This window comes from Cynara cardunculus (genome assembly GCF_001531365.2).
Source record: "Cynara cardunculus var. scolymus isolate 2C chromosome LG 9, CcrdV1, whole genome shotgun sequence".
In the NCBI taxonomy this organism is placed as follows: Eukaryota; Viridiplantae; Streptophyta; class Magnoliopsida; order Asterales; family Asteraceae; genus Cynara; species Cynara cardunculus.
The window spans coordinates 8,100,527-8,113,781 of NC_037536.1; the positions used below are offsets into that span (position 1 = coordinate 8,100,527).

Genomic DNA, 13,255 nt, shown 5'->3' on the forward strand with positions numbered 1-13,255 from the left:
CAAGCTTCTCAGCGATCACTGAACATACTCAGTGTATGATCGYTRRAACTGAAAATACAGAAACAAAATTACATCGATAGATAAAGGGATTATCATCAAATCACTGAGAGAGAGGATCAACAATATTTAAGGATCCTTTTTCCTGCATCCCAGTGGAGTCTAGGGTCCACCTCTGCCTCTCTACTATCGTTTGACAATTTTAAACCAAACTTTATAGGTATACTCATAGAATTGGGTTGTCCCATGTTAAATTTGTCCAACAAACTTTATGCATACATTTGTTGTAATATCTTGATCAGTTCTTCCTCTTGATTTACCTTAATCCCCAAGAAATAGTGTAACAATCTCATGTCGGTCATATCAAATTCTTTCTTCGTTGTATCTTTGAAATCATCAATCATCTTTTGTGAATTCCCTGTGAACACTAAGTCATAGACATAAATACATACTAGAAGTATCATACCTGAGATTTTTTAAGTGAACAAAATGTGCTTTTGTGGACATTTTTTAAAGCATTTTATTAAAAATATCCCTTTATTCTACTATACCAAGCACGTGGTGCTTGTTTCATTCCATACAGGGCCTTTCTTAAGTGGCAAACCTTGTGTTCTTCTTCCCTTTTGATATGTCCTTCAGGTTGTTTAATGTAAACATCTTCCAAGTTTCCATTCAAGAAAGCTGATTTTACATCCATTTGGTGTACCATCCAATTGTGTTGAACAACAATTGCAAGCACTAATCTATTTGTTTCCAATCTGATCACAGGGGCAAAGACTTTTTGATAGTCTATGCCATACTTTTGCTTATATCCTTTTACCACTAATCTTGCCTTATACCTATTAACCTCCCCTTTTCATTCAACTTAGTTTTGCAAATCCATTTTACTCTAATGGGATTGTGGTTCTTTGGAAGATTAACTAACTCCCAGGTGTTATTTTTCATAATAGCTTCTATCTTCTTATCCATAGCATCCCTCCATCTTTTATCTTGACAAGCTTCTTCATAGGATAAAGGATCTACATCATAAAATAATGCAAAGTCTACCACATCATCTAAGTCTATCCTTCTTGTGTTGTCATAAATGCTTCTCAAGCTTCTAAAACCTCTCTTTGGTGGACTTTTTGAAGAGGATGTTGAATCTGTTGATTCTTGAACATCTTGATCATTCATAGTACTTGAAGCAGTAGTTGTGGTAGTAGGAGTCAGTTATGATCATCTTGATCAAACCTTTGTTTCCTTTTGTGACTCAATCTCACTGGTGATGTGGGTAGTGTGACCATCATCTTGTAGTGAGTCATTCCAAGCTTTATTTTCCTCAAACACCACATCCCTCCGAATTATGTTCTTTCTAGTTACTGGATTAAAAAGCTTGTATGCTTTTGATTTTTCACTATAACCAACAAAGATGGTTTTTTCTAACTTATCCTGTAACTTGCTTCTTTTTTTAACTGGTATGTATGAGTATACAATACAGTCGGAAGTTCTTAAATGAGCAACAGTGGTCTTATAGCTACTCCATGCTTCTTGGGGTGTCTTATTAGATAAACTCTTTGTTGATGTTTTGTTTATTAGGTAACAGGCACATGCAACTAGTGATTGCCAAACCGACCCGGCCCAACCCGGGACCGCCGGAGGGCCGAAATCGGGACCGGCCAAGGACCGGTTATGGTACCGACGGTTACCTCACGTTATGCATTTGGGCTGTTTCGCAAGACCAGGACCGGTTATGGGACTGGTTATGGACTAGCCCGGCTCGGCCTGATTAATTCAAAAACAGTTGACCGTTTGTTTAAAGTAGCCGTTAACTAGCCGTTTTTTTACCCTTTTTTTGTATTTTTTGGCTTCTAAACACTATAAATATGTAACAAGGTTGAGAGATTTACATACCAAGTTCTCAATTTGCAAAAAACGTTCACAATTCTTGGTTTTTTGCTATATTTTATGAATTTAACTCGTATACATTTCTCGTTTCCACTTCACAATTCGCATTTCTTTCTCTCTTTGTCTTACAAAATGGCAGGTGAACAACATGATGCATCAAACGAACAAGTTGCCCAAGTTCTTGCCGAACACGGACGAAAGCCCGAGATTTGGAATCACTACAACTTGGTGGTCCTCCGGAAAAAGAAAGGCACAATGCAAAATGTGTCAAGCTCTCCTTACGGCAGAAGGAAATTCTACCTTAAGGAGGCACACCGAAAAACGTGCTCGGGTTGAGGTCGGGGGGGCAATTCAAGCCAACCGATACTTGACACTCAAGGTCAAATATGGTCGTATGATGCCGAGTTGAGCCAATAAATGACAACACAATGTGTCATTCAAGTATGATTGCCTTTCGGACATTTCGACAACCCTCACATTATGAAATTGATCCAAAAAACACTACAACCACGATACAAGCTGGTAAGTCAGCAAACCCTTAGACGTGATGCAATTAAAATGTGAAAAATGTGTCGTGCTGAAATGCAACAAATGTTTTCTGTTTTGCCTAACAATATTTCTTTAACTTGTGATGTATGGAGCACACCATACGGATTGCCGGTTTCGTATATATGCATAACGACACATTGGATTGAGCCTTCATCGTGGCATTTATTCTAACGTGTAATCGCGTTTGAATCGTTTGGTGCGCCACATTCGGATGCACAACAATTTTCAATAATTAAAAAATGTCTTCCATTTTATAATTTAACTGCTAAAATAATTAGCATTTCATTTGATAATGCTAGTAATGACAATCTATGTGTGGAAAATTTAAAGTGTCATTTGACACCTATTTTAGACGTAAATTATTTCATACACGTTGTTGTGCACACATAATAAATTTAATCGTTCAAGACGGTTTAAATACTTGTAAAACCGTAATAGATAAGTTTAGATTTTTGGTGTGGCGAATTTTCACAAAAGGTAAGAAAATGAATGCGGAATATAGAAAGTATTGCGAGGACGTTGGTTTCAGAGCTTTGGTACCGGGGTTCTATGCCCGTTCATTGGAATTCAACTTATATGGTTGAAAATTTGATAAAAAAAATTATATTTATTCATTTTAATGTTGCCTTGAAAAGAAGTTGTTAATCAATAATTATAGGTAAGATCCATGAAACTCCGACAGTAAAAAAGGACCCTCGGATCTGTGTCGGTAAAACAGGGTTGCCAGAAAACAGTTGTTGGTTTTCGGCTTGCTAGAAATCTGTTGGTAAAGATGGCCCTCAGAGAATCCTTCGGTGATATATAGCTTTCCTCGAAAAAAGGTGAATTGATAAATATTTGCTTTTATGCTGTTTTTTTAATTAGATTATGATTAATTTAAATAGCTGGTATGAATATGAAATAGGGTTAGGTTCCGGTGAGAATGAAGTTATAGTGAGAAAGGTCAGAATAGATGCACCAGATCAATTCTCGTGATAAGTATAATTCGAGGATGGAAGTAAGATTAAAAGTGATCAAGAGTTCAGATTCATATTTCTTACCCTTCATGGTACCATAACTCCATTCTCACATGATCATGCGTTTGGATATCAATAACTAATTACGTACGCAGTGTATTCTTACCATTTGAAAAGAAATTGTCATCAATAATTATTGGACCAAAGACGAAGTTTACTATGTGATCTATACAATATTATTATTTGTTTTGTTTTCATTATCGTATTTTATTTTCATTAATTTTTTTAATTATCGTTTAAGTTTTTTATAACATTTAAAGTTAATATGCATTTTCTTCTATTACTGGAATTCTATTTGGTTTTAAATATTTTGAAAACTAATCGTTACCGAGAAAGATAAAAATTAAAACTATCCATAAATTCCAAAAAACTCAACAGCCATCGCCATAATATATTTTTCTCACTGGTATTGATAATTTATAAATTCAAAAATCTTGGATATAAATTAAATACGATGAATTGAAGGTATTATTAATTAAAGGAAAAATAAGTGGGATTATTTATGAGACTGTCAAGAATTTGATGACTATGAGATGATGTTTGTAAAGTAAAGAAGGTTTATGGAATACTGATTCGTCATGAAAATTAATAAAACAATGAAGTATTTCATACGTTAAATAATTATCCCAATCTAGTAGACGTGTTTATTATATATTCAAGATTTATTGATAATGAAATACGTGTGTTTTGGTTATTTATTTTGTCTTCGGACAAACTAAAACTAAATCTTATTCCGACAAACTAAAACTAAATTCTTATTTGATTATTCATAAACTGTGATGTTTGTATTGTCTGTAGCGAGTTCATAGGTAAATAATCCAGGTCATCACAATGATTATGATAAAACATACTAAATGAATGCAACTTGCAAGTAGGGTTCCTTTCCTTTTGTAGAATTTAAAATTGTATGGTTCCATACATTCTAGATGTAAATGTTTAGAAATGACCCATTACATTTTTTTAACCGTTGGTTTTCAAGCCAGTTTATGCACACCGACTAATCACCTAGGCTACCATGAATGTCCTAAAGTCATCGTAGGTGAACCTCCATAGACACAAGGGCTTTGGGAACTCCTAGATTCGAACAGGGGTGGATGAGATTTTCCACTACACCCCTTGGGGCTTAACCAGTGCATCACAACCCAAGTGGTTATAATTATTTTAAATGAAGGCGAGGCTAAATTTTATTACTAGGGAAAAACTAATACAAGATAGAGCAGAAAAGTTCTCTTACAAGTTCTTATAATTAGTATAGTAGTTATAGCTGCAAATACAATTGTGAACTCTATCTTTCTTTGATAATTTGTGGACTACTAGCCAGTAGATGTCTTTCTTGACTTGAGTCAAGTCGAACCTGGTCATATCTCACTTGTAAACCTACAGTGGTGTTGTCAAAGGCTATCATGTGTTATCTATGATGTCGTTGAAGATGAACATTTGGACATAAAAAAATATACTCCAAAGGTATAGTTTTCAGACTTGCGTACTCTAGACGATATTTAGCAAATTATCACATATGCGTCAACATGCAAGTGACAAAAATATTTTATGGATTATAAAAGGGTTGTTTATTTTCTCTAGTCAATTTTGTCATTGTGCAAAATTTCACATCAATGTCCATTTGATATAATAGAAGGTATCGTTGATCGTTATTTATTGGATAAGGGTCATTCAAGAGAGAACTGATTAGTTTGTAGTAACCGTAAGATCCAATGTGAACCATTCGTTTGAGATATTTATGGATATTTCTTAAATAAGTTTAAAAGGTAATATATTAATTCTATTTTTGAAAAGAGTTCAATGAAAGTGTCATAAGAACCAAACTTTGCAATAGTGTTTTGTTGTTTGGAAATCTTATTTCACAGACTTTATTGTTTTGCAACTTTTATCTTTCATTATGCTTATAAATTGTGTAGTCACTAATTAGTTTCTTTCTCATACTAATAAACAGGATTTAATTTTTTCGTATGATTTGATTAACGAAAATGTCCATTTCCTCTAGTTTATTGATCATAAAGGCACATGAATAGGGTGGTTTTAATGGCACGTTGTGTTCTCTGTTAATAACTAATATGAAGTTAGCCATGTCTATACGAACCAAAACTTTTGTTATGTTGATCTGCTGTCTTAGAAGAATGAAGAATTATAGGAAAGAGATATAATGAATATTGATTGATCAAAATACTCATTCGCGTGCTTTTTTAATTGCTTGAATGTTTTGTATCTTTGATGGTTATTCTTGGTTACACTCGAGTACCAATAAGTGACAAATAAAACTTTGGACATCTCGTATTGCATGAAATAATTCACACAAGCAATTAGTTTTTGGTTCCAACCATACGACAACACGAAAGATTTTTGTTTTAGTGGCTAGTGAATAGCCAAATTTGGGGGGTACCACAGACCAGAGAATACATATTTGGGTGTCGCATTTAGTTATTTTGCACATTATATTTAAAAGATATGTTTGTCCCGTTAAGTTTTTATTAATTAATGGGAGGGACCTAATCAATTATTAAAATCAAAGTCGAGGGAGGGACCAATCTATATATATATATATATATATATATATATATATATATATATATCTATAAAGCAGAATCATGATACGCTGATGTGACATCTCCTCGACGCAAAGATCCTATTTTTCTCTTTTTTCCACATTTTGACTTTTTTTCTTAGCATTTTTACAAATTAATGTTCACATTTAATTCAAAAACTCTTCCATTTCTCTTGGTACGTTTCAACTTCAATCTTTAAATCCCTTAATCTTCGATTTTTTTCTTAGTAATTTTGCAAATTGATGTTCACATTTAACTCAAAAACTCTTCCATTTCTCTTGGAACGTTTCAACTTCAATATTTTAACCCTTCAATCTTTGGTTTTTTTCCATTTATGTGTTCTCCATCTCCATGTACGAGCTTTAAACTACTAGTACGCTCTCCCCTCTTCTTTTCCATCTCTCATCTATGGCAGAAGAGTATACACGAGTTTATCAATATGCAAGAAGGCATTGGAACTTGGATTAAGAAGTCTCCATTGAGGCTTTAGAATTTTGTGAGAATTTTAATTATTTTTGTTTTTGTTGTAGACTCACTTTTGTTTTTAAGTTTTTTATAGTTTTTTAATTTGTAATTTTGTAAGAAAAAACACCAACAATAAAGTGACATTTTTAGGCATCGCAATCTAATTTTTTTTTCTCGAACTTTGCTTTTTTTTATCGATGTAATTATTATCAAAACATTAAATTAATTAGATTATTCATTTTCGTTGGTTACACCCAATTTTTTTTGTTCGTTTATTACATGTAACTCTATTTGTCAATTATATAACAATAATTGAACACACACACACACACACATATATATATATATATATGTGTATTAAATATATATAATCAAAATATCTGTAAACTCATTTATATGAATGAAATTACGATCAATGTATGTGTATTTTTATTTACATACTTGAATATTATATATATATAAAATATTCAAGTATGTAAATAAAAATACACATACATTGATCATAATTTCATTCGTATTTATATTTATATTTTTCTCAATTTTTGTCTTTTTTATTGATGTAATTATTAGCAAACATTAAATTAATTAGACTATTAATCTTCTTTAATTACACTCAATTTTCTTTATTTCTTATAATTAATGATTATATAAATATGTATAATTCTATTTACATAATACTTGAATATAATAATAGTATATTTACTAAATGACCAAAAACACGAGTTTCAATCATTTTTTAGTACAACATAATAAGAAAGACAAGATTAACCGATGTTGTTCAAACAAGCATAAGACAACTAAAAGGTATTACCGTAGCAATTGGGGTTATGGATTTTCAGTTTATGGGGGTAGTATGAGACCCGTAGTCGGGGAGAAAATTACCCGTTTGATTGAATACGCGAAGTTGGGATCATAAAAGTTAGTTGTGAAATTGGATTTTACCGACAGTGTAGCTCATGTACTTTGCCAATGTATATCTCACAAACTGTAAGTCGGAATAAGCTCGTATCTTGCAACCATTTTCATGAAGGGTCGAAAGTCGGTTATGACTCTAAGTGGCTCGAAACAGTGTGTTTTCAAGGTTATTTACACTGTATTCGGGATTAATTTGTTTTTTTTTTTTTTGTAAAATTCGTATAAAATATATGGATAATCAAAATAAGGTGGGTAGATTCATATATAAAAGGTAATATTGATTCTTATTAATTTAATATATAAATGTGATCATCGATTCATTTAGCTAACTTCAATAATTTAAAAAAAAATATCGTCATCGCGCAACGCACGATGTCAAACACTTGTTATGTTATAAAAGTGAAAGTAGACTGAAAGACCACATGAGCTTAGAGAGAGATGAATGGTTAATGGACAAAATACCGTTACTTATGGCACTCTAATTAATGGCATTCATATCTGTTATAAAAATGAAAACATGGCAAAAAGGACCAATTTGCATTTAACTCTACATTATTTGAAGTTTAATCACTATATGTCATTGAGATAATGTATCTTTATGAGTGAATATTATACATATATTTTGAGAATAAAATAAAGCCAGTAAAAAATTAAAATGGATCCGGATACGGGCATTAAACTAAAGATGACATAATGTTTGGTTTTAATATATTTTTTAGTTAAAATAATAATTATATAAAAAATAATTTCCTTAAAAAATAGCAGGGGTGGATTTGGTATGGTACCCGATTTTTTTTCTTCAATATCGTGTACCAATCAATTACAATGACGTAAAATCTTATATCATGTACCAATCAATCGTTCTTGATTGGTACCATCTTTTTTTGGTTGGTACATGTGGTTATTAGTTTTGTACCAACTTCAAATTATGAATATGAAAGCCTGCACTTCTGTTAAAAAATTAGAGCCACATTTTGAGTTAATAGGTAATACATATCATGCTTAAGTGTTTTTTAATTGCATGCAATTAATTCATAACTGTCCATTCAATCTTCATTTAACTCGCATAATTGCCACAGGTTTTTTTTGAGTCGTTGATCATAAAGCTTGGACAATGTAGATCAGTTCCCCAGGTCCCAAAAATAATTGTGATTCTTAAATGTTTCCGATTCTTAAATGTTTCCTCTATATGTTTGTGTGTCAATATTGTAGGGAAAAGTCCAAAAATACTCAATGGACTTTACTCTTTGGAACAATTAAGTACTTGGATAATTTTTTTGGAATAAATAAATCCTTGGACATTCTAGAATTTATTAAATTACTCCTTAGACTTTTTAAAACTTGTTAAATAGATCCTCATTCTTTGAAAATGTAACTTGTAACCTGAATAGGAGGTAAACCTCGAATTAAAAAAAAAACACTAAAAATATCCTAAAATAAGATGACTTTGTCTCCACACCACCGTTTCCCTCTCGTCTCCCTCATGAGACCAACCATCGTCTCCCTCTCGTCTCCACACCACCATCTCCCTCTCGTCTCCCTCATGCGACCACACCACCATCTCCCTCTCGTCTCCCTCATGCGACCACACCACCATCTCCCTCTCGCTGCTTAGCGCGCCTACACCACCGTCCCATCGCGGGTCCCTGCTACACCACCCCCATCGCCGTCGCACAACCCCTGTCGCCACCACACCACCCCTATCGCCGCTCGTCACCATACACCACCATCCCATCGCTGGTCGTTGCTGTTGCACCGTCCCTATCGCTGGTCGCCGCTGTAGTTTGATCTAATCAGTTACACGTACAACACGATGATAAAATCCCATATCAGGAACTCAAATTCAAAACCACAAGTGGGTTTTGAGATTTATGCTAAAATGAAAAGAAATAGGATTGATTGTGATAATTATACATACTCATTTGTGCTGAAGGCGTGTACGATGATATGCGGACTGTGGGAAGGCAGACAAATTCATGTAGAAGTTGTGAAAGTTGGGTTTTTTTATTCAAAATTGTTTGTGATAAATGGGTTGATTGGTATATATGGTAACTGTCTTCAGATGAGTTGTTCTAGGGTTTTATTTGATGGGTTCCATAGGAAGGATTTGGTATCATGAAACTTGATGTTGAGTGGGTACGCAGGGTGTGGTGATATAGTGGAAGCACAGAATATGTTTGATCAAATGTTTAAGAGAGATGTTGTCTTTTGGTCCATTATGATTGATGGGTACGACAAGGTTTGCAAACGTTAATCATACACTAAAAACATCTTGATTTATTACAATTCTCTTCTGATTAACATGTACTAATTTTTTTGTGTATGTGTTCTTGTGTTCTTTTCAGAAACTAGATGACATTACTCGTGCCTGGTCGCTCTTTGACCGAATGCATAAACGTGACTTGGTTTCATGGAATACCATGATAGATTCATATGCAAAGGTAGGCGATATGGTGGCAACGCTGGAACTATCTGATGAAATGGAACATAAGAATGTAATTTCTTGGAGCATTATGATCGATGGCTATTCACAGCACTGAGATCCCAAAGAAGCATTTCTTCAATCTAATGCTTTATAATGACATAAAACCCGATAAATTATGTGTTGTTGGTGCTATATCGGCTTGTGCCCAACTGGGTGCGCTTGATCAAGGAAGGTGGATTCATATCTACATCCAAAAGAACAAAATCACACTTGACGTTGGGGTAAACACTGAACACAACCCTTTTAGACATGTATATGAAATGTGGTAGCACCGAAGAGGCTCATAACAAGATAATCTATAACATCCAATAAAAATATTCTAGAGTGTCCAAAGAGTTATTTAACAGGTTTTGTAATGTCCAATGACTTTTTAACAAGTTCTAGAATGTCCAAGGATTTATTTGTTCCAAAAAATTGTCCAAAGACTTAATTGTTCCAAACAGTAAAATCCATTGGGTTTTCTTTTGCACTTTTCCTTATATTGTATTTATATGGAAATTGAATTGTATTTCTACTTATAATAAAACAAAATATGGAATTCAGCCAATCTTAAAATTTAGTAAATGGTCTGATTTTTTTTTTCCAAATATTAGAAGTAAAAACTTTGCTCACGAAATGCATGTAATCCACAAAAATAGAAGATAAGTGAGCGTGGATGGAGAGAGTTATTGGTGACAATATGATGCTGATTCTTTAGTAGAAGACAAGGTCAACTCCAAGTCTTTTCGAAGAATAGTCCCTTCATTCAAATAGTACCGTCAAAAAGCCATCGGTAATTGCCAAGTGTTCATTACTATAACAACTCACCCCACACATAACTCATAAACATATGATTCATATAATACAAATAGCTCCCAACTTTACAATACAAAAGTTCAACAACTTTTAAACACAACTTGAAGTAATATGACTATAACCGATTTAATTGTTATGTAATAAACCGCTCCAACAAAAAATTTAATCAACACATAATCATATATAAAACATCTAATCTCTCACCACATCTTTCCCTTCCCTTTACCATCCGGATGAATCCGACCTGAAATGCATATTTTGAAAATCATAGAAAGGGTTACATCATAAGGTCTAGTGAGTAATTTCCTGTTAGCTTTACACAACCAAAATCACCGAAAACATTTAGTATATCAAAAAGTCACTTTCACTTTATCATATTATACCACCCTTATTCTAAATACACATCTTCTAAGTATGTCACCCTTATTCCAGTATACACCTCTACTACCGTTGATGCCACATTTTCCCCAATAGATACCTCTCCTGCTAATATTTCAAATATCCAGAGATATTTCCACAATTGATATAACAATATCAAATTCAATCATACCCACAAATAACAGTTGATTGTATCAAAAATCAACTAAAGTCATAACCCACATATTTCATAACAAAAGCATTTCAGTTTTACTTTTTAAAGAAAAACTTACCTCGGTACCATATATATAATGTCTCCATATCTTTAAAGCAAAGACAACCGCACCAAGTTCCATATCATGAGTGGGATATTGTTGTTTGTGATCTTTCAATTGTCGCGAGACATAAACAATAATCTTTCCATGCTGCATTAGAACACATCCCAATCCCAACTTCGATGCATCACCGTAAACCACAAAATCATTAGGATATATATATATATATATATACAATAGAAACTTACCATTCTTGAATAACAATAGATGTGACTACCTAGATAGATTTATGGAGGTCCATGATGTTCGAATGATTGCAATGGAGCCACATTTATAGATCACTGTTGTTGAGCTACCAAGAAGATGAAGAAAGAAAAGTGACAAAAGGAAGATTTGGGTTTCAATCGTGGGAGAAGAAAGAGGTAAAACATTAAAGATGAAGAGTAACGGTTATAAATAAGGTGGGGACACAAGGCCAAGTGACTATATTTTGCCCTCACATTACTAGCATGTGAGGGCACTTAAAAGGAGATGTGTAACGACCGTTAGGGCCATAGGCAATTTTAAAAGTTGAGTTATGAACATTTGAGTTTCCTTAAACTACATAGACAATCATTGGAATTTACTCTGAGAACAAAGATTCGAATAAGGTGCCTTACTAATAAAATAACTTGGAAAAGTTATTCCTAATACATATACAACATACAACAATATTAAGATATTGGTTACGAAGAAAATAATATACAAAATGTACACAAGTATACAAAATCATAATAAACAGATAAATCTTATACCTGTTATAACATATAATTATACACAATAGACATGACATAAATTTAAAGATGATGTGCTGAAAACATGAAAAATAGTCTGAATAAAAGGTCTATTCTCTATTCATTCTAAATTACTAATGAGGAATTGTACGTGGATCATCATGTCTATTCGTCTGATATTGCTACAATTTATGTTCGAAGAATATCGCAACTAATCATATGAGGAACAACATAAACAACATGTTCACTTTCAATCATTATGCTACTCATTTCATGATTGTAGTCAACCCAACGATCTTTAGTAAACTTCTTCAAAGCTTCGAGCTCCATGGTCACCATGCTAGGTTTCTTCCCATCTACTTGGTAAAGGCATCTACGTACCATGTCATATGTTCCTTTTAGCTGTTCATCAGTTGCATCGTTTACCACATAACATTCAAGAATATCAAGAATTATATTTTCCTTCATTGCCTTTAGAAAATAAGTTGCAAGATTACGCTCCTTTAGACATCTTTCCATAGTCAGGGGTCTTTTACCTGTTAAGAGTTCTGCAAGAACCACTCCAAAGCTGTACACATCACTCTTATCCATTAGTTGTCCTGTATGAAAATATTTAGGATCCAAGTATCCAAACGTCCATTGAACTAGATTAGTGACTTGATCATGACCCACAGGGACTAACCTTGAGGCACCAAAGTCTACAATTTTCACAGTGTAACTGTCATCCAAAAGATGTTGGTAGACTTTACATCTCTATGTATGATGGACATTCTAGCATCTGTGTGAAGATAAGCAAGTGCACTAGCCGCTTCATGTGCTCTCCTTAAACTATTGTCCCATGACAATCTCCTTGTGCCATTTCTTCTATTGTGTAGATGATGATAAAGAGTGTTGTTAGAGATAAATTCATAGACTAGTAACAGGACTTCAGTTTCCAAACAACATCCCATAAGCAGCACCACATTTTGGTAATTAATTTGAGCAAGAATTACCATTTCATTTATAAATTGCTCTCTTTGTCCTAGATCCAATCTTTGGGACTTCTTAATTGCAACAACATGCTTATCCGGTAGGCTTCCCTTGTATACAATGCCATTACCTCCTCTCCCAAGAATCCTATCTTCTGCAAAATTATTAGTCACTTCTTCTAGCTCTTTAACTCGGAAAATTTTCATTGAACCAA

General features: G+C 33.4%; 2 pseudogenes; one reads left to right on the forward strand and one right to left on the reverse strand.

Moving 5' to 3' along the window:
- The first annotated feature begins 2,013 nt into the window (after positions 1 to 2,013).
- Positions 2,014 to 10,184, forward strand: LOC112517734 (annotated as a pseudogene).
- Positions 10,185 to 12,261: 2,077 nt separating this feature from the next.
- Positions 12,262 to 13,247, reverse strand: LOC112517735 (annotated as a pseudogene).
- Between the last annotated feature and the right edge of the window lie 8 nt (positions 13,248 to 13,255).